The sequence below is a fragment of the Passer domesticus genome, chromosome 7 (genome assembly GCF_036417665.1).
Source record: "Passer domesticus isolate bPasDom1 chromosome 7, bPasDom1.hap1, whole genome shotgun sequence".
Taxonomy (NCBI): Eukaryota; Metazoa; Chordata; class Aves; order Passeriformes; family Passeridae; genus Passer; species Passer domesticus.
In genome coordinates this window covers 10,070,549-10,091,659 of record NC_087480.1, presented here as the reverse complement: position 1 = coordinate 10,091,659, position 21,111 = coordinate 10,070,549, and the positions used below count along the sequence as shown (strand labels likewise).

General features: G+C 38.1%; 1 protein-coding gene across 12 annotated transcripts in view; it reads left to right on the top strand.

Annotated features, from left to right (window-relative positions):
* TENM1 (teneurin transmembrane protein 1) overlaps positions 1-21,111 on the top strand; it is an 818,347-nt gene that overhangs the window by 591,348 nt on the left and 205,888 nt on the right. Inside the window, exon 2 of one of the 12 annotated variants that reach the window (XM_064426819.1) lies at positions 20,641-20,784. The exons of 9 other annotated variants lie outside the window; for them this stretch is intronic. The gene's annotated coding sequence lies outside the window, so the exon portion shown is untranslated. The remainder of the gene's footprint in view (positions 1-20,640; positions 20,785-21,111) is intronic. 2 more of the 12 variants (XM_064426818.1, XM_064426820.1) reach the window with 2 other exon arrangements.

Here is a 21,111-nt window from a genome sequence, read left to right as displayed (position 1 = left end):
TGTTCTGAAGATATGTAAACCTGCAAGATCATCTTACGAAGTAAATTCCTGGCAGGCCCAGTATCATATAGTTTGGAGATATTGGCAACAGAGTAAATTAATTCTTGGAAGAGTTGGTAAACATACTGTTTTGTCCTTGAAGGAGATGGAGTAGAATTGGCAGGAGTTGTCAGAAATGTTGCTCCTCTAGGAAAATCATTGATGGACCTGGCTGTGAGGAAAGTTCTTATAGATGCACCATACGTAGATTGCATCTCAAGCTTATTTGTGACATGTTTACATAATTAGAACTGTTTTCTCCCACAGCTTTCTCTGTTTCCACCAAAGCAAATATGAAAGGAGCTGTACTCTACAAATACTGGCAGTACAGAAAAGCTTTTAGGTTAATTATAGATTTGTAAGAAAACACTAGTTTAGAGGAATGAATTCCTGATAGGATAATCATCTGGGATCGAGTCATTGGCATGATAAACTTTATTGATTGTTAACAATATGAGCATATGGCAGTAAATTTCTGGTTAGACAAATGTTCGTTTCCTGGCAGGATAAGTATATTGAACTGCATTATGGGCAAGGCAAAATGGAGTTATTCCTCACAGGAGAATCCAACAGCAAATAATTTCTGGTAAATCTGTGTGAGGAAATCAGTATTGCTAGTATTGTATGAAATGACAGAGTGCCTCACAAAGAATTGGCCTATTCTGCTTTTAGCCCATTAAAAAGTAAGGAAACCATTTTTGTCGACAAAAGCTTCAGATTGGTGACATGATTAATGCTTTCTGAAAAGCGCATGTAAAATTATCTTCAGGAGCAATAGGTAAACAGATCCAGCTAAATGTTCAAAGTCTTCATCAAGTGAACTCCACTGACTTCACGGAAAGTCCTGGGACACAGTGTGAGAAAGCTCTGCAGCCGAAGGCCACTTATGTCTCATCCTCTCTTTTTTAGCTTTCTGTTGTTGCCATCCATTTCCCCTTTCTGCCCCCTGATACATCCCAGCAACGGTGAGGATACAGAGGCAACAGAAACGTTTCAGTGCTGAAAAGCACTTTTGTTCCCTAGAAGGGAAAACTGCTTCTGAGGTGCAGCAATAGGAGGTCTGCTTTGCTATGCATTAAAGTTCAGCAATTTTCAGCTTACTAGGAAGGAAGATTTAAACACATGTAACTCTTAATATCATATGACCAGTCAAAACCAGTTTTACTGGTCGTCCTAGCCATAAATAAAAGGCATGCTGACAAGCACTGCTAGGAAATTGTCCTGTCAGGAAAATGTCATGGTGGTGTTTTGTCAACTGTGAAGCAGCAAAAGCTTTTTATGTAATAACCATATTCTACTCTGATCCCAGAATTATGTAAATCCATTCAGGACAGCAGATCTGCTTTGTGTCTGTACCAGGGCCGTGGAGAGTTGAATCTGAGCTGTATGGAGTATGTGCTTTTAGTTACAATTACCTTGTTTTTAAATGGTGTGTAAAGGTGAAAAAAGCCTGTGTTAGATTCTCCCCTTAATCTGTTATGTATAACACTAGAATAAAAAACTAACAAACCACAAGTCTTGGGAGCTTTCCCAGAGGAAACCAGTGCCAGCAGAGTGATTTTTCATTGTTTTGATAGAGATTTGGAGCACTTATCTAGGTGAATTTAGGAGTCTATGCTCATGAACTTCCACAAAGAGCAGTAAGTGAAGGGGAAAATTTTATTGGGGGGCATCCCAAGTCTCTCGTTATTAAGAAGGTCCAGTGGTAACCTGGTGGCCAGTGGAACTGAGTGTTACAGTTCACTAGCACTCCACCTGCCAGTTAGATGTTTGGGAGCCATTTAGTACTCATATGATAAAGACTCAAAAGAAAATATATGACATTGGCTGTTTATTGACATGTAAACAGCACACGGTGAAATGCATGTTTTCATGTTTGTAGCTGAAAGGGAAATAATTTGTTTTGAAGGTAGAAAAAGAATGTCAAAAGGAAAAAAAATGCTTTTAAGAGAACTACTGCTATGCAGCCTTTTAGAAATATGGTGGTTTGGAACTTTTCAGCTTGGCGTAGCTACTTCTCTTGTTCCCTGTGTTTTCTTTTTGATGAGATTCATTGGTTAATGAAGGAAGGAATATTTTTAACCTTTAAGTTGCATCAGTTCAGAGCTGTGCCTTGAGCTGCTGTGGAAGGTGTTTGTAGGACAATGGAATGAAGCATTCCTGGGCACTATAAGAGGAGGTTATGAGCAGGCTGGTTACAAATGAAACCAATTATTATTGCAAGCACTTTCCTTGAAATTCTGGTTTAGTGAAGAAAATTTTTTTTAAAATGGAAGACTTCTAGTAAAATGCTGTTACTAGACAGGGTTAGTGTAAAAACAGTTAAGATATTTTGTGTTATTAGGATTTTTTTAAATTTTTTTTACAAATGCCAGATGCTTAGACTTTTAATTTTGGGGATTTTTTTGCTAATTTTAGAAAATCTTTTGAGAACTGAAACGTGTTTGAGAAACTAAAACCTGTGTGCTTTAGAGCCGACTTCAAGCATAATGAAGTGATGTCTGTGTAAGGACGCACAGTTTATCCCTTGTACTGTTTCCTGAGAGGGACTGAGCTCAGTAGAGGGTGATTTAAAGGTCCTTCAGATTTCTGGGCTGTGGACTAGCGGAAGGAAGCGACAGCTAATAAGCTCCATCTCCTGTTGCTGTATGTTACACCATCTGCTCTGGGTGTTTATGAGCTTCATGTTGTCCAAAAAAAAAAATTACATATGAGGCAAAGCAAAAGACTCCACACTCCTAAAGCTTTAGTGCATTGTCTCCTCCTGTATTCCCTTGCACAAATAGGGGTTCCTGGTGTGCTGTGCTTTGTTTGGCTGGCTGTGTTCTAATCACGGTGGTGTTACTGTCTCCCAGAGAAAAACAGTGCCATGAGCAGTTCCCTGTGGCTTCCTGGACTGCAGCCTTCTGCTCTGTGGGGAGTACCTGCAAACTCTAAGGAAAGGAAAAGCAGCACTTAGGTTTAGACCCCCTCCAGATATACTTTCTTGATTTGCCAAGTAATTGGAAATTTCTCTCCCTGGAATAACTGGGGTGAGAAAACTCTGTGTTTGTACCTTCATTTGAAATCTCACAGGGAGAATACTTTTCCTTCCCTTCATCAAATCAAAATACATGAGTGAACAGAATGTGCAGACGCTTCTTTCCCCACGAGGCTGAAGTGGGTGCTCCCTTCCTAGATCACAGAGGTGTTACAAAAGCTTGTAACCTGCTGTCACCATTCCTGTAACGCTGCTTCCAATCCTGTCTCAGCTGCCATCATCTCAGTGAAAAGAAAATGCCTCATATGATCAAAAATAGTTTCATTCTCTTAAGTAATTCTTCTGATTTAAAAAGTGAATATCCAAGAGAGGGGGGGAAAGTGAGGGAAAAAACCTACAGAGAGAGGAAATAAACTGGTGAAGGATCACAGTGCATTTCCAATCCCCTGCTAACAAATCTCATCCGAAGAATAAAAAAAGCATTCTCCAAATGTTACACAAGTTTAACAATCCATTTGTCAGTGTATAGATACAAACTATCTGAATTTCCATTCTCTTCTCTGAATCACCTGTTTTCCATGGTGTCAAATACCAAAATCATAGAAATAAAAATCAGAAGGGCAGACTAATGCAGCCAGTGTAACAGGAACAAAGGTGTTTGTGGAGGACTCATCCATGGAAGTGTTGAAGGCCAGGTTGGCTGAGCCAGGGGCCCTGAGCCACCTGATGTGGTGAGTGCCATCCCAGCCCATGGCAGGGGGTTGGAGCTATATGATCTTCAAGGTGCCTTCCAGCCCAAAGCCTTCTATGATTCTGTGAGATATGGCAACCTTTACAGTAACCTGTGCCACATACTGATGGAATATCTACAGGAGAGGCTTAAACTTTTGAGGTAATATTTTGGAATTCTGATTGTCAAAACTTGGAATTGTATCTGTTAAATGTTCTTGTTATATTAATAGAGCCTCTTCCTATAACATTTAGGAGTGTCCAAGTAGATGTCAAGAGTTAAACCAAGACAGGAGTAAGCATCAAGGCAGAGTGAGGAAGTGGGTGCAGAGCAGGGAAACCAGCACACAGCTCTGTCTCTGCCCCACAGTCTGGTTTAATGATCATTCTTGCTGTGTCTTTCATGTCACTCTCTCTGAAACAAAGAAGAGCTGTCATTTTCTGGAACTGGAAATCTGCTTTGCTTATCTTCATTTGTAGAGCAGATGCTGAAACAAAATAACATTTCTTCCCAGGGTTTCTCATTTATGTATCTGTCAGAAGGTTTTGTATGTCTCAAAATAAAGAACTGTCAAGAAGTAGCTCCGTGAGTCAATGACATTGCTGCATCTCTAGATAAAGAGTGGAGTGGGTGTATCCTAACCAATATAGAGCTTGAATTCGTTTTTCTTTTGAGAAAGAGGCTCAAATTCTTCTGAACTTAGGTCTTGATGCGAAATAACTGTGAATGTGATTTAAAATATAAGGCTCCCTTTTCAAAGGTTCAGTTTTATTGGATACTGTTTAAAATCAGTTTCCTGCAGACCATCACTCTGTAGGAAGGCTTTGCAAGTGGATGAAGTATCTTCATCAAAAAACATGGAAGGAATAATGTAATGTTTAACACCAGCAGAACAATTCTTTCACTGCCCCCTATCCCCCAAGCACCAGTTACATAACAAAACATGTGAATACTGAATAACATTGATATAGTCACTTCCAGTTGTAATGCCAGGAAAAACAGTCTGAGGACTAGAAAAATCACATACCAAATACAAACACTTGCTGTGAAAGTCAACAAGAGATTATTAGGAAGTCCGCAAATTCAAATTATAATATTAGCACTGAGACTAATCAGATGTAAATGGTAAATTTTGTAAAAAACCTATGATTTATTCAGTATTAATGTCCTGGAATTGATGACCTTTACAGAAGTTTCATGTGTAAGAAAGAACCTTATCAATTGGACTGTCAAAATGTTGTACTCAGAAATTGGCTATTGTAGAAATCCTTATCTCTCTCTCTCAAAACTGAAGACAGTAGTATGTGACAAGCCGCATTCTGTGTTGCCACTGACTTTATCAGTGTGAGGTGCTTTGCTCCACACTTGGATTTTGAAGTGCCAAAGAAAGCCCAATCCTGTGAGCCAGTAGTGTTCCCTTTGCTTTACAGACAAGGGAGGGCTGAAGAGGAAGCTGTTATTAGCTCAAGATCAGCATCAGGTTGTGCTGCCCATGGCCTGTGGAAGTGAGACGAGTCTGTCTCTGAGACTGAAGTGCCAAAAACACCCTTCCTGCTTACCTGGGAGCGGGAGGCATCTGCACCTCCTGCTGTTGGCACTTTTTGAACACGGAAGAGCAGCATGAACTGTGTTGCTCTTTCCTTGCAAAGGACCTAAATAACAAAATTAATTATTATATTCAGGTAGAGACAGGAATTATTTTTATAATTTCTCCCCAATGTCTTCCTTCTATTATTTCTGTTGGAATTTTCGTATTTGTTGCTACTAGTATTTGTTAGTACTACTGTTATTACTAGGCATTCTTGTAGTATTGACAACAGTGTTGACAAGTTCTACCTGCATTACTTTAAGGAGCAATCCTGTACCTTACACTGTTTAGTCCAGAAAAATAACCAGAAAATGTCTTCGGAGATTTTTTTTTTTATACATGGAGATGCAGAACATTAAAAGAAAGGCAGAAATCAGAAGTGATTTCTTGTGATTCATGCTTGTAAACTTTGAACAAATTTGAGGTTGTTCTTTGTAATTGGAGTCAATTACTAATAGTTTAAATAGATAAGTATAGAAATGTTGACTAATAGTTGTCCCCAGAGGTATTCACCTTTGTTGCTTGCAAAATGTATTAGTAATTTCCTCTTGCTGATGTTCCTTTTCTCATTTTGTACTTGAGAAAGGATTATGAAATTCATTTGTCTTTTACACTCTCGGAAAGGAAATACAGAATTCATGAAGACAAGGGCATGGTATGACAAAATCCTTGCATTTCAATTGAGAAAGAAAAAAAGGAAATATCTGCCTGTTCTTACTGGATATACCTTTATTTATGTGAGCACATCTTGGATGTCATTGTGTCTGTTACTTAGTGTAAGAACAGTGATGAAAACATTTCCACCTGCATAAACAGCATTCCTCCTCCCATTGAGCCTGCAACCACATAAAGAATATCTTGGTTGCTTTAAATGTATTTCCTTTCTTCTCCTGTGCATCCAAATTTTCTGAGCCGGTTCTATATTCAGTAATACTTAGTGAATTCTAGTGAAAACAGTAAAATAAGCAAAGTAATAAATTGACTGGAGTATCTGTTTGCACGATGTCATTGAGCACAGCATAGTTTAATGTCAGAACACTCTGTACTCATGTCTGTGATGAAGGACACAGTGTGCCCTTCACCTGCCCAGTTGGTACAGGCAGAACTTTCAGCTTTATGCTGTTTCTGCAGGCAAAGCTAAAGCTGAACACAGTAACTTAAACATCCTCATTCACAAATGCCCTATGCCCAGGTGGTGTTCTGATATGCTGATGATGCTTTGCATTGCTTCTCCAACATTTAAACTTGGCTTGAAGAGTTTTCACAGATAGTTTGTGGTTTTTATTGATTTTAAAAATTAATTTCCTAATTATTTAATTCCTTGATAAATGAATCCATTAATTTTTATGGGTTTGTGCTTTAGTCCTAGGAGAAACTATCTGACACAAAATTTTGTATTTTGCTGTGGTTTTTGGATTAAGGCTTTCTTTTCTGTAGAATTTTGCTGTGAAGATACAGGAGAAAATTAATTTTGTATGTCTGTTTATGGATAAAAGTATTAAAAACCATGTGCCTGTTTTTAAATACTAGTTCTGTATGAAAATAGTCCTTTACCTTTACTAGTCATGTTACTGTAAATCACAAAATAATATTTCTTCTTTCACAACAAAGGATTACATTACAAATTACGTATTGTGTATGTGTCAATACATAACCTTGAGTAGTGTTTTGTCAGAAGTGTGTCATTAGTGGCTTGGAAAGGATATATTTGTAGTATTTATTTGATTGGTTTGGTTTGCATATAGATTCTCAAGGGAGTAATTGAGCTGTTGATTCTGAGGATATGAGTCTTCTTAGTAACAGTGAGAATTATGCCTATAGGTGTCAGTTTAAGCTGATACCATAGCAGCAATTACTAAAAAGTTTGCAGTTAATTGTTGAATTGTTGGCTATTGATCTGTAGAGTGCTGGTGTTCAGGGATGGATGCTAATAGTTTACTTTTATTGTATGCTTAGGAAACTAATCTGCTTTCAGACAATTAAAAGGAAAAGTCTTACTTACAGAATCATTTGTGCATCTTTATGCCGGAGCTGCTGGATCAGACTATTGAAGATTTCATTGTTTTTAAAGTATCTCTTGGATCCTCCCCACACTTTTCCTTCTTCGTTGGTAGTATTTGGGGACTTTTGGCACACATTTTCTTTGAGGTTTTTTGGGCATTTGGGTTGGCTGGTTAATTGGTTTGTTTTCCCCCAGTCTGATAACATCTATTAAATAAAGAAGGAAAACATTAAAAATTAAAAGTGTTCTACTTCAGTCCCTCTGTAGTGGCTGTTGTGCTTTTGGGGCAGTTGCCAGGTGTTTAGCTGGCTGGAGGCTTGTGCTGCTTACAAAGAAGTTGGCAGAGACTGACTATACCTTTAGAAATGGTTGCCTCTGAAAAATTTTATTACTCTAAAAAAAGGAAGGTGTTCTCTTACAGAGATTTTGGAGTTGTGGAGAAAAGGAAGGGCTGGCATTGGGTAGCTCAACACCATTTACTGCTTGCAGAAATAATAGCAGTAATGTATTTCTTGGCATAGAGGTGGGCATACGTTCAGGAATAAAGAAGCTATTTAGCTAATTTTCAGCTTGTATTTGCAAACTGTAACAGGGGGTAGCTCTGCCTGCTGCAGGCTGTGTCTCCAGTTCATGAATTCCTGGCACCCATCTGTATGTCATACAGCTGCACTAGACCTCGGTACAAAGTGAGCTGTGTCAGCTTTGGCCAACTCTGCCTAACATTATCCCAACTCTCCAGTGAAATATTATTCAGCCTTGAATTCACCCATGTGGTGAATATTCATTTCACAGGTAATTATTGTCATCCCCAAACAGCTCCACTCACACAGACCAAACTTCTCACGCAACCCATCATCGCTGTCACTGTTTTGGCAGCACAGAGCTTATGATTCCTCATGCTTTAATAATGCTCCATCATCTGTGCTATCAGATTTGGGTCAAATGACCATCATAAGGGTTAGAAAATGTTTCCTTTGTACAATGCTTTAAGAAAATAAAGAGAGGCACCTACAATTTCCCTTTGCATGTGCTCCCCTAAGTCCCTCACCTGAGCCAACAGCACAGTGGTCACAAACAAGGTGCTTGTTTGCTGTACCTTGGTACTCCAGTTTAGATACCCAGTGTGATCAACTGAGTGTTCAGACATTATATTTCAGGATTTTTAAGTTTTTTTCCAAGCTTGTTGCTACTAAAAGAAATCTCAGCCCTTAAATTGGATATAGTAGTAATGGCTTTATCTCAACTGTCAATTGAGTGGAATAATGTTGCTAACGAGTACTGGTATTTCAGTTTACTTTTATGATCTTTTTTGAAGACTTATATGCATAAAATATATTTTAATGGCTGATAAGTCCTACAAAAGGATAAAAATACACAAAAATACTGTTTCTTTCTATGCTCTAAGGATTATTGCTATCATTATTAAAATGAATAAAAGTGCTAAATAGCTGCAATTATAGTGGTAAGAGATCAGTAAGTGTCTGAACTGGTTAGAGTTCAGCAACAGATTGTTTGCAAATGAGGCGTTTACAAACTTGATATCTTTGACAGCATGCAGCACAATTTTACAATGTTTGTATCATTATTTTTTAAAATTAGCCTCAAAACATGTTCAACAAATTTGTCCATTATAATTTCAGCAAGCTAGTCTAAGCAAGAAGACAACTGTGTTAAACAGGAAAATACTGACTTGTAATATTTTCTAGCCAGTGTCTCTTCAGTTATTCCATAGGAGAGCACCTGACAGGCTGCTTCTCACTCAGTGTTTGGGTGTCTGTCCCAGCATCTGTCCACTGATTCTTCATTTTGAATTGAAGAAAAGCAGGGAGATGTGGGAAGGGGACAGCTGAGGGGTGTAAATACTCCTCTGAATGTGTATGTTGTTGACAAGATAGTTCAAATAAATACTTTTTATTAGCTTGGCAAAAATAGTTCTTTGTCCTGTATTCACTTTCTCTTTAGCTACATGGCAGGTCACTGCTCATCCTGCTTAGGTTGAATTGCCCTTATGTTCAGATCCCCTGGGTTCAAGCCCATCCTTCCCTCCTTCTCCCGCCACTGGGAGTGCCAGCACTGAAAAATGTCTGCTCCCAATTCAGTGCCCAGTTCATGTGCTCTTTGCAATAGGGCTCAGGTTGGTTTCTCAGAGCTCTCTCTGTCTGATCAGAGGCAAGTCAGCAAGGATCTTGCTGTGTTTTTAAAGATCAGTAGTTTAAGCTCCTACAGCTGAATGTTTTGGGGCTTTTTCACTTATAACCACTTCTGGATGTGCTGCTTGCATCCTTTGCCAGTTGTCCTGATCAGCTGTGCTGTTTATTTCCCATTTGCTCTGTCACTGCTGTGTCTAATATTGGACACAGCACGAGATGGTGCAGCTCAGGAAATGGTGAAGCAGCTGGTAGGAAAATGAGACAATACTAAATGGAGAAAATGTGAAAAAAGGCAAAATCCACATGTGACTTGTACATTCTGTGGGGAACTGCTTTTTGTGAAGACTCTGCACTCGGCATATTTGCATGAAACAAATTTAATAGGAAAAAACAATGGAAAAGGGTTTTTAGTTGTGGTTAACCACATAGAGCTGTAGAGCTGTCTGTTAGGAGAAACCTTTTTACAAAGGTTTCTTTTTTCTTGATCTGAAAAAAATCCTTGCATAACTGGGTATTTGCCTGGGATTTTTTCTGATATGTTTTTTCCCTGTAATATGGTTAAACTGAACGAAAAATAGACAATTCTGCAGACTGTCACTAAGTATCTCTAAAATACAGTGTTCATTACAAAGAGAATATACTATATGTGTTAGAATTGTGAAGTTTATAGTTTATAGTTGCATGTTTTAAGTCTTTTAGTTTTGGGGGTTTTTTCCCCCTCCTTAATATAGTGAGTGCATGTGTGAGCTGGGTTTTTCAGTAGAGGAAACAGTTGCTGCTGCAGTCCTTCCAGAACTGCCAGCAGTAGAGTTAACTGTGTTTTTACAGAATAAAAACAAAAGAATTGAGACACTGAATGCTCCTGTAGCATTCCTTTTCTTAGATCTCCAGCATGATTGAGAATTGCTCAGGTGAGGGTGGGGCCATCTCCCTCTCCAAACACCTATATCCTTGGCATGTATTAAAGTACATGAAGATTCTCTAAACTAAATTTTTACATGGTTGTTTTTCCTGATTATCTGTGGCCTTAGTGTTTGAATTCTGCACAGATTCTTTTACTAGTACATATAAAAGTCATTGAACATGGTTTAATACACAATTGCTCTCATTTTTGTTTGAATCTGGTGTTTTCTCTGGAGTCTGTGTTTTCAGTGCTTTCTCCCTTATGTGTCCCTTTTCTGATCATGCCTTAATTACATTTTAAGTGCCTTCTGTGTTGCTGTCTCCACTGCCTCAATTAGTTCACCTCCAACTGTGTGAATATTTTAATAACAAGGCACAAAGTATTTCTGGCAGTACAGAGTGTGAGGTCTGCATTCAGCCTATGGCAAGCTTTCCTTCAGGGCAGGATAGAGTTTACAGAGGCACTGTAGGTTAATGTGTGAGTGTCATTTGGGTTTGATTTATTTTCTTTGGGTTAGTCTCAGCTGCAGTGCAGGCTCTTAACTTCAACTCTTCCTGAGCATTGTTGATCGAGCACCTTTGCAGAGCCAAGAATTATGGAGAGCTCGTGGGCTCACAGCTGTGAGACCCAAGGTATGTTAACTGTGAAGAGAGTCACCCCTGTGCAGCTTCTGTTCCACAAATAAAATGTCTGAAAGGCAGATGCTGGAAAACTTCAGAAGCAATTTTTTTATGGGCAATGCAATACTGTAGGTAACTTTTCCTGTGGCTTTCAGTCTGTTAAGATACAAGTTATTTAATGTTCTGATTTCCTTTTCAGGATTTATCTATCAAAGTTGGTAACAACTTTGAACTCTCTCATGTTAGGTACTCAGCCTCCCAACTATTTTTCTATGCATTATCAATGTATATGTATCCATTTATTTGATGATGGAGGGGATTTAGTTTTAGTTGTGGGTAGTCAACATTATCTGTGATTTGCATTAGAAAGAGCAGGTGCCTGCCCACTAATTGTCAACAGCAGAAATCACATTTCAATATCAGTCAGTGCCTTGTCATTCCCCAGGTGTCAATTGTAAGGCTGTGTTTCTGTGAAACATTAAAACACTATGTGGTTAAATCTCAGGCTGGAGGTTTCAAAGTCAGGGACTAGAATAGCTGCTAAAATGAGTGCCATTTAGGAGTGATTTTGTATTTTCAACAATTACAGCTCTCATTAATAAAGGGCAGGGAAACTAAAGAGGTCTAGAGCTGTAAAAATTTGAGCCAACTGCTCCTAATGATACTGGAGTTATTTCACATGTCATGACTGTGTTCCCAAAGTTTGGGTAAGTTTTGCTGCCAGATCATGGGATCTCACACTTGTTCAAACTTCATGACAATATACAGAGGTCTTTTGATTTGGTCATCTTTGGAATTTCCTCATACTTAATTCCCTGTAGTGCAGCACTTCCCTCTTTGGAAGCTCTGTATCAAATCTCAAGATGGAAAATCTTGTAGATACCACATTGTATGCTTGGGAGCTATCATGCTGACAAAAGTGTCTCAGATTTTCATCTTTCCTTGTTAATCATGATGTGCATTTTTGGATAGTATATCTTTTAAGAAGTATTTATTTAACTTAATTAATATTGTGTGATTGTGATGCAGGATTACCCCAAAATAATTTTCTGGAGATACACAGCTGGAATGGTGCCACCACCTTCAGCTGAGTTTTTTCGATGCATTTTGGTGACATAAACCCCAATATTTTTATATGTTGCAGTTCCAGATACAGAATGTAGTAGTCTTTATAACTTATATAGTTGCCTTTAGAAATACAGTGTAGAAGAACAAATGTCTGGAAATATCAGAAAATCTAATAAATATAGTAAAGATCTTGTAAGGAAAATCAGTTAAACAGTTGAAAAAAATTGTTGCAATTTTATGTGTAAAAATACAACATGCAAACCCAATCATTTTCCTTCAATTGTTCTAATATTAAACTGCAGCAGAGCTGACCTTTAAGTCTGAACTGCTGTTATTGAAATTTCTTTGGTAAACCGAACACTTGAGGAAAGGAGGGAGCAAAAGTGGTCAGAATTATGTGAAGGCAGTTAAATCTCCCATCTCTTGATCAGATGGAACATTTGATGACAAACCCCTCAAGAGATTTGGGGGGAAGAGGGGCTGTTTGACTGACAGGCCGTGTCCCCAGTCGGCCGATCAAACGGAACGGACGTGCCAAGTTGTCTTCCGTGTGTTCTCACTGATGTCAGATTGACAGCAGGATGTAATTGGATGTGAATGGAAGTGCTGAGGAGCTTGTGCACATGCTTGTGCTTTCTCTTTCTTCTTCCAACATTAATCTGAAGGGTGAATTTCTTTGTCTGAATGTTACTTAGCAGTTCAATTTAAATAAAAAAATACACGGCTTTCATAGTATATGTTAATAAATTAAGTTCATGTCCCTCATATGCAAATTTTTGCATAATCTGGAAAAAAAAAATGAAAAAGAAGTTCACATACCTGCACCCCTAATTGACTAAGTCAAAATCAAACTCTTTAATTGCTTCAGGTTTTATTAGGGGCCATCTTGCAGTCTGACTTGAGTTTTTTTTCCAGTGGAAAAGGTGATTGCATACTAAAAAGCTGTTAGTAAATTTGTGGGGAAAATTAAATATTTTAACAGTGAAAAATAGATTCATGGATTGCATTTTCAAAATCTCAGAACAAAGCTAGATTTCTAGGGTTTTTTTGAGGCATAACCCAGTGTCTCTTGAAAGCCTCACCTAAGAGATAGTTTAAAAATCCTTCATAGTCTGGTAGTCTGGCCAGGAGTCATTACTCTGTAGGATTCTGATTCTCTTCATAAAGAGCCCTGGGCACACTGATCTAATTTGGCCCTTCTTTGAGCTGAGGGTGTGCTGTTGACTGCCAAAACTGGTTCCAATTTCAGTTATTTAATGAGAAAAAAATGATAAAAGTAGTTGTAGTGTTCTGCAGGTGTTAGACATCCCACCAAGAATTCAGTGGATGTTAATTCCACACTGGGGCTTCATTAGACAGTCTTTTTAGCTGGATGCTTGGGAGGTTATCAAATGTACCTTCAGGATGGGCAGCATTCATGGGGTTGATCCCCAAGACCTGAAGAGGTTGGCTGGCAGAATGTGTGTGTCTGCTTGCTGTGCCAGCACACCCGGCAGCTCTGGGAACCTGCAGACTGGGATTTGTCAGCCTTGAATTGGACACAGAGGGCAAGAGCCTTCTGCTGGGCACATCTCCTTGTGCCCAGGGCAGGGTGTTGCTCCTGCTTTCCTTGTTTCTGGGATGGCAGCACAGTGACACTGTGGCACTGCTTCTTGTGCACAAGGGCTGTTCTCTGGTTCTCGCTACACAAGGTGCTGCTGGGGCCTGGCACCCCATCCTTTAAGGGATTTTGCCTCTATGTGCTTAGACCTCTCAGTGATACCTTCTCCCTTGCTAATACTTTTTCCTAATTTTCAGCATTTTTAACAGTTAGAAAGTGAAGAAATTGGACTTGGTCAGTGCAGTGTTGCTGAAGCCTTTTGCTCACTTGTGCTGAAATGACTCATTGACTGATCACTCATTGAAACTGGCTCAGGGCATCAAAACCACCTTCCGCTGCTCCAGCCTGGCTCCCTTTGCTGCCTGCCTTCCATTCATGTCACTTCAAAGGAAGATGGGTAGTAGTACCCTTGATACTCTCTTAAGCTACTTTAAAATGATATTAGAGCTTTGTAGTTTCTGGTGAAAGTTAAGGTGAGGAGCTGAGTTACTCTGATGATTCCTTTTGAGCATTGTCTGTGATCTGAGTGCCTCGGGTCTGCTGAATGTCCCAGCAGTAAAGGAGAAGATTTCTGGTAAATGGGTGTTGACAGCAGCTCTCTAAAAGTCTTTCCACCATCACAAAGTTATGCACTTGCCAGCTGCTTACTCTGAGACAGTCACAATGACCTAAAGCCTAAGAGCTACCCTAGCCCACTGGATGCATAGAATTAACTTCTGGATTTACAGCCCTGAAAATTAAATCCCAGTTTGGACTTCTGGATTTTTGCATGTGTAGCCTTTTAAAACTAAGTCAGTGAAATTTATAAAGATACCTGCTTTGCACATCTTTCATCTTAAAAAGATTTTGGTGCTCGTTACCTAAAGATACAGGCTCAACTGCAATTTTAGAAACAAATATTTTTGTTTTGAAAACAAATATTTATTTCAATATTTTGATAAATAAAACAGTGTATTTTAAATGTACTTTATAAACCAGAATCAAAACTGTTGATAGAAATTATTTTCATATCTTTGTCGCTTTTTTTTTAGGTAGTGAATAGCTGTGTCATGCTTAGATGTCATGGACATCTAAGACTGAGGTTTGAATCAAAGGGATTTGATTTTTTTTAATTTAACTGCTTTCAGAAATTAAAACTAGAAAAGCATGGCAGAGTTGGATTCAAGTTTGTAAGGCTAGAGCCACAGTTTGAGGGTATTTTCACTTTGAAGAATGTTGGTACTCTGTTTGCACTCTAATAATTTTGACAGCTTTTCTTCTCTGAAGTGCCATACAGAGTTGAAAACAAGACAGAATCACAAGATCAGCTTTGCCTGTTGAGAGCTGTGAATGCACTGGACTAGAGGTAGCAGTACAGTACCCCACTGCTTCACACCCCCTGGTTAATCTGGAGGAAAACTGTTCATGTGAAACTCTTTCAAAGGGAAAGTTAGTTAATCTGCTTGAGATAGTTTGATTCATGGTTCTAGTGCCCTTTATGAAAGTTTTAGTTTTGGCTAGGTTTAATTTTGAAAATGTAATCACAAGAAGAAAGGATTCATCATCTATTGCTTCTCTCAAACACAAACATAAATGCCAAAAATTGTAATAGAAAAATTATTATAGAGCCAAGGAACCTTTAAAATACTTGAAAGAAAATTGGAATGCTTTTCTCTTATGACAGAGTTTTTGGAAACAAAAAATATTTCTTTCTTGAAAATCCTTAACTTCTTAATAGATTATCGCATATGGAGAAATTAAATTATATGTGAATCTATTGTAAGACAAGCTTTTCCAAACTCTATTTCAGCTGTAATACTAGAAGAATTCAATTTATCTGCACAAATGATATTGAGGTTCTTTCTCATCTGTGATAACTATATTTTTTTATCCTCTCGTCTTTAGTAGGGTAGAGTTAGTGTGATCATTATTTGAGAATAAGTTGGTATCTGAAATTTAGGTTAAGTGCTAGTTCCTGGCATTCGCTGTGGTTTTATAACTCTAAAATTCATTAAAGGAGCGATATTTATGAGTACCTGCAGTAGAAATTTCTCTTCAACAGAATCCTGTGAATGGAAGTATTTTGCCTCATAAAGCCACAGTTTGGAGTATGAAAGGCTGTAGCCAGCAATAATTCAGGTGTATTTGAACTTCAAGGATTAAATTTCTAACTTATATTGTGCTGAGAGTGTTTCTTCCTAAATTAAAATGAGACCTGCTGCATCCACACTGCAGCTCCAAAGATGTCTCCTCTGGCATCTTGTTAGTTGAGAAACTCTTGAAAAACAAAATCTCTAACATAAAGAATTTCTAGTGATCTCCAAAAGAATATTCTGCTTCTGGGGACAGAGAAAGTTCATCTTTGTCCCCATAGGATCAGGATGATTTCTGTGCAAAAATTCCTTATTTATGTTGATTTCAGTAGTAGTAAAAATAAAAATTAATATCTGAGGACTCCATGAGATAAAATACTCCATGAGAATATTTTAAGAGGTTCAGTCTATTTCTGTGCTCTTTATTTAAGCTTGAAGAATTAGTCTGAAGAAGAGACTAGAAAGATATTTGCCATGAGGCATTGGTTGGAATCTCATCCTCTGGTACCTTTAGGGAAGGACCTGAAGAATAAAGACCTTTTCTTCCTTATAAATTTCACAAGCCAAAGAGTTTCCTGAAAGTGCAGCCTCCTTTCCTAATCCCTTGGCTGCCTAACCTGCAAATTTCCTTCCTTAGTGTTGTAACAGACTCTGATTCCTCTTTTATTCCTTCTTTAGTTGTTATAGCTGATATTTTTGAACTTTCTATAATTTTTGCTGCTAACTTGAGGTTGATGTCAGAAAGTAAGCTACATAAATAAGGGAATGCAAGGAAAAGTTGAAATACAGCAAAATAAAATTCACAATACAATGTTTTTGCTATTGAAGTAAAAAAATTCAAATGGTATATTTTATCTGGTTTTTATTTATGTGTAATATGTATATCAATTTTTATTTATTGAAATATATGCAGCTGAGGAACAGTTCCAGGCTGTGGCAATAATGCAATTGCTGATAAACATGACATTTCTGAAACAAATTAATAGTCACTGTAATGCATTTTTGAAAATTAATTTATTTTTGGCTTCTTCCTCAATGATTTTGGTACAGATGGTTATTGGAGCTTAATTTCATTGAATTATATTGTCCTGGGAAAGATGTGGTATGCTCGCAACATGGAAGGAAGTTTGACTAAATGAGGAGCATATACACAAAAGCATTCAAAAATACATGTAGCAGGTTGTGTTTCACGAATGCCTTTATGAAGCAGCTTAAGATCTCTGCACATTTAATTCTCAAGTCCAGCAACCAGCCAGTAAACCACAGTCCTCAGGTGAAAAATGAGAAATTTTAAGGGCCGTTGAACACATGAAATTTAGCAGAGTGCTCAATAGCCCTCAAAATTTCTCATTTAGGAGAATGCATATGTATTGCTTCCAAAAATGAAGGCAAACTTCACTATCCCATTTGATTTACATTTTTTCCTCACTCCTTCCCTCCCTCTCTCCCAGTGTCTGAGTCTCTTACACTATGAGTAGCTGGTCTGCCTTTCTGCCTTGTTTTGCAACACACATAATACACCTGCAGATTAAAGCTCTGGTCTAAGTTCACTGTGAAAAAATATACACCAGGCTGAGGTGTAACACTAAATCCCAACCCATAAACAGAAGTGCATGTCTGGGATGTTTTTTCCCTTACATTCCCAATGTACTCCCTCAGACACAAGCATAAACATGATACTTTTCAGGTTAATGTGTATTATTTGACTTTCTGGAGTTCCTTTCTTGTTCTCCCCCAGACTATGATATTTCCAGTCTTTTCAAAAACTCAGTCTGAAAGAGGACATTAGGCCAAAATAAGTATAATGGATTTAAAATGCCAAGACTGATATTTTCTCCTTGCCTTTGTGCTGCTTACTCTCTTTTATAATTGTATATTTGCAGAAAGAGTAATTTGTATTTTTTTCATCCAGAGAATTGATTCTGTGTGTGTTTGAACTGGGAGCATTCTCAGAGTTAGAACCACCTCATACCAAGAATCAGGAATAAAACTAATTTGTGAATCAGTGATGTTTAAAGACTTTTACAATCAATACATTGCAATTGCTTAATTATATGATGGGGTTCATAAAAGGCACCTAATTGCAAGATGTAAACCTATTCCAGTTTATAAATAAATGTTATTTTTCTGTAAGCATTTTCTCTAGTTGAGCACATAGGTCAATTAAGTGATTTAAATTAATATTTATCATTCTGTTATTAATACGAAATAAAAGTTTTCCATAAGCAAATAAGAGGACTGGAAAGTCTTCATGTCCATAACTACTTATATTTTAGTTTTATGTTTCTTCTATCTTCTTTGTTTGGATAATTTTTTATGTATTTTAAATATTTATTTATTTAGTTAAATATTTATTTATACTTGTGGTTAGTTGGTAGAAATCAGCAGAATTCTTGGCAAATGGCAACAGTGGGGCGATTCCACAAGTCCTGCAAGTCCAAGTTTGCAGAATTACTAGGTTGGAGAGAAGGGCCTCTGTGGTCTTTCACTAAGGTAATTTTTTTTTTTTTTAACCCGTGCCAGGAAAACTGAAAGAGTTACAGAAAGAGTAGCTGGCTCATACTCATGACCATACATTGGAAGATGCACTGGGATAAGTGTTTTGTATCTGCATGAAAATCCTAACTTAGGTTTTGAACTGTACTGGTGGCTAAATTGATGCCCCAGTAAATAAACCCTTCATGAGTTGCCTGGCATTTTTCAGTAACTTTGTTTGTGAGCAAAGCTGGAGCTGTGTTGGAACTGCCTGGTCAGCTGCCCAGTTCTCATGTCAGTTTTAAATAGCACTGTCCAACTTCTCTTTAACTGCTTATCTCTGAAGATTTTTTTTTAATAGAAAATTGTATTTAGAAGTAGAAAGAAAGGGGTCTGTTAATTGAAATGCTGATTTTTTTTTAACAAGACTTCTTTCCTTTTATTGCTCATTAACTATTTTATATTTCTTCATGCATTACTTCTTGAAAAAAACTAATTAGTATCAATGTGAGATAAAGTACATTTTTAATGGTTGTGTTACAAGAGGCTCCATGATGGTCCAGAGTTGAAAATCCCTTCATCATCTTCATAAATGCCACTTTTTTTTTCCTCTGTTCTGTGTTCATGCAAAACCTTGAATTTTGTATTAATGTTCTCTCATTTCCCTGGTGACTAGGTCTTTGTGGTAATACCGAATCTATCATAAATCTACTTGAACTTTATCTCCTTGTGGAAATACGTAGTATTTTAGGTAAAAAGGTTAGATATGCAGACTAAAAGCAACCACTTCTGCCATTGTAAAAGCTTTTCAGAAAATGCATCCCGTGGGAGTTAAAATCCTGCAAAGGCTTGTATACTTAAGAAATAGACTATTAAGGCAATAGGTTGTGTTAAACTTGAGTTGAACAGAATTATAGTATAAAAAGTCTCTTTCGCAAAAAAAAAAAATTGAATTAACATATAGACTGAAGGGTAAATTCTGTCCTTCTTAAAAATGTGTAATCTAATTAGCATTTTGTGGAATTTACTGGGATGAGTTTTCCCCGTGGCATATGCAAATGCACACAGGGAGAAGATGGGCCCCGGGCTGCTAATGGCAGATATCTGCCTGGAGGGACAACCATGTAGAAAATGCCTGCATCCATGTCCCCTGAGGATCTGGCGTCAGCTGAGGTGATTCTTGAAGTTATAGGAAGATTTTTAATTATGGGGAAGTTCCTCAGATGATGAAAATAAGCAAAGATTTCCTTTAAATGGGAAGAAAGATCAGAAGATGTTTCCTTAAATCATACCTGTTGTAGGGTAGACAAAGTTCAAATGCCAGATATTCCCTACGCAGCTTCCAAGTACTTTGGCTTTTTTCTCTTAGCCGTCTCCATCAAACTTTAGAGTCAGCCTCAGTGCATTTGAGAGACTTGGAGGACAGGGCTCATGAAGGCACATCTCAGCTTCTCGAGGATGGGGTTGGGACCACATCCTCCTCCCATGAACAAGAGGAAAAGACCAGAGAGGTGATGGAGCACTTGGGGTCCTCCCCTCATCTGTCTTGCTGCTCCAAAGGGAGCAGGAGCAGTGGTGGCTGGTGCTGCTGGGGTGCAGCAACACCACGCAAAGCAGGGTGACCTTGCATGACTCCTGTAGGAAGGTGAGGCCGTGGCCATGCTTTTCTGTTTGCTGACTGCCTTCTTCCCTTGCCCTCCACAAATGAGGTTGCCATTCCCCCAGCTCAAAGCCAAGACTATAGCGAAGACCTTCAGGAATTTTTGGATGGCAAAAAAAAGATATATAGAGACAGATGACTTAAAATTTCCTTGGGTGGTTCAATTTATATCTTAGCATTTGGTTTGTAGGTTTTGGTTGATACCTTCAAGAAAATACCTGGGTTTTTTGTTGTTTCAGAGAGAGTGATTAAAATCAGAACCATTCCTCTCGCTAGCTGGTAAGTGGATTAGTTGGGCAAATTAAAGCTTTGGTTAGGATGACAGTAGAAAAGAGTATTTGTCCTTAGTCTTAAACAATGACTCTTGTCTCTAATGTTTCTTTTCTAGAAACTGAAATACTGTATGCATATTTGACATTGTATTTAGTCTCTCAAGATGGCATCCCAGGTCTGATGTTCAATTAGGAAGTGCAGTTCTGTAATCCTTATTTAATTAGAACTCCCTGTCTTAGTCCCTGTGAGTTGCATTTGTAATTGGATTCTCACAAGTGAGAATATGCAGAGGCTACCTCAAAGGGGAGTTGCAATTTGCTGATGTGTGTTACTTACCTGTAGTTCTTCGAGAATGTTTCCTCTGCATATTCACATTATGGGTCCTGTCCACCTTCTGTTTGTCCTTGGATTTCTGCTGCCCAACAGCTGCGGTGTTCAGTAAGAGTAACCTGTAGCACTGTACAACTCTCCAATCTCAGATGGCTTGGTGTCATCAGATGGCCTTTGTACAGTCCTAGTAGTCACTGCTCTTCTAGGAAGTTCCTGTAGGCCACCAGCACTGGAGAACCCAAACCCACTGGTGTGAATATGCAAGGACAGCACTCTCAAAGAGCAAGCCAATGGTAAGTACCATTTCTTTGTCTTCTGTGATAAACCACATATTTTAAATGTTATTTTTTAACTTCCCTATTGGGAAATTTGCTACACTTTTCCTAGGATAAAAACATACTGAGATTAATTTAGAGCCGTTGCCTTCCTGGCAGAACGTGAGAAAGTATGTGTGTTTGCAGATGCTCACTTCAGTTGTAAATTATGTGCAGCTATCAGTGTGTGGGTGTGCACTTGTTTGAGCTATAATGCATATTTCTATCAGACAAAAAGGCACAATTACAGTGCAGCACTATGTATTTTACTATATATTCTTCTATTCATATTACCTTTAGAGTAGA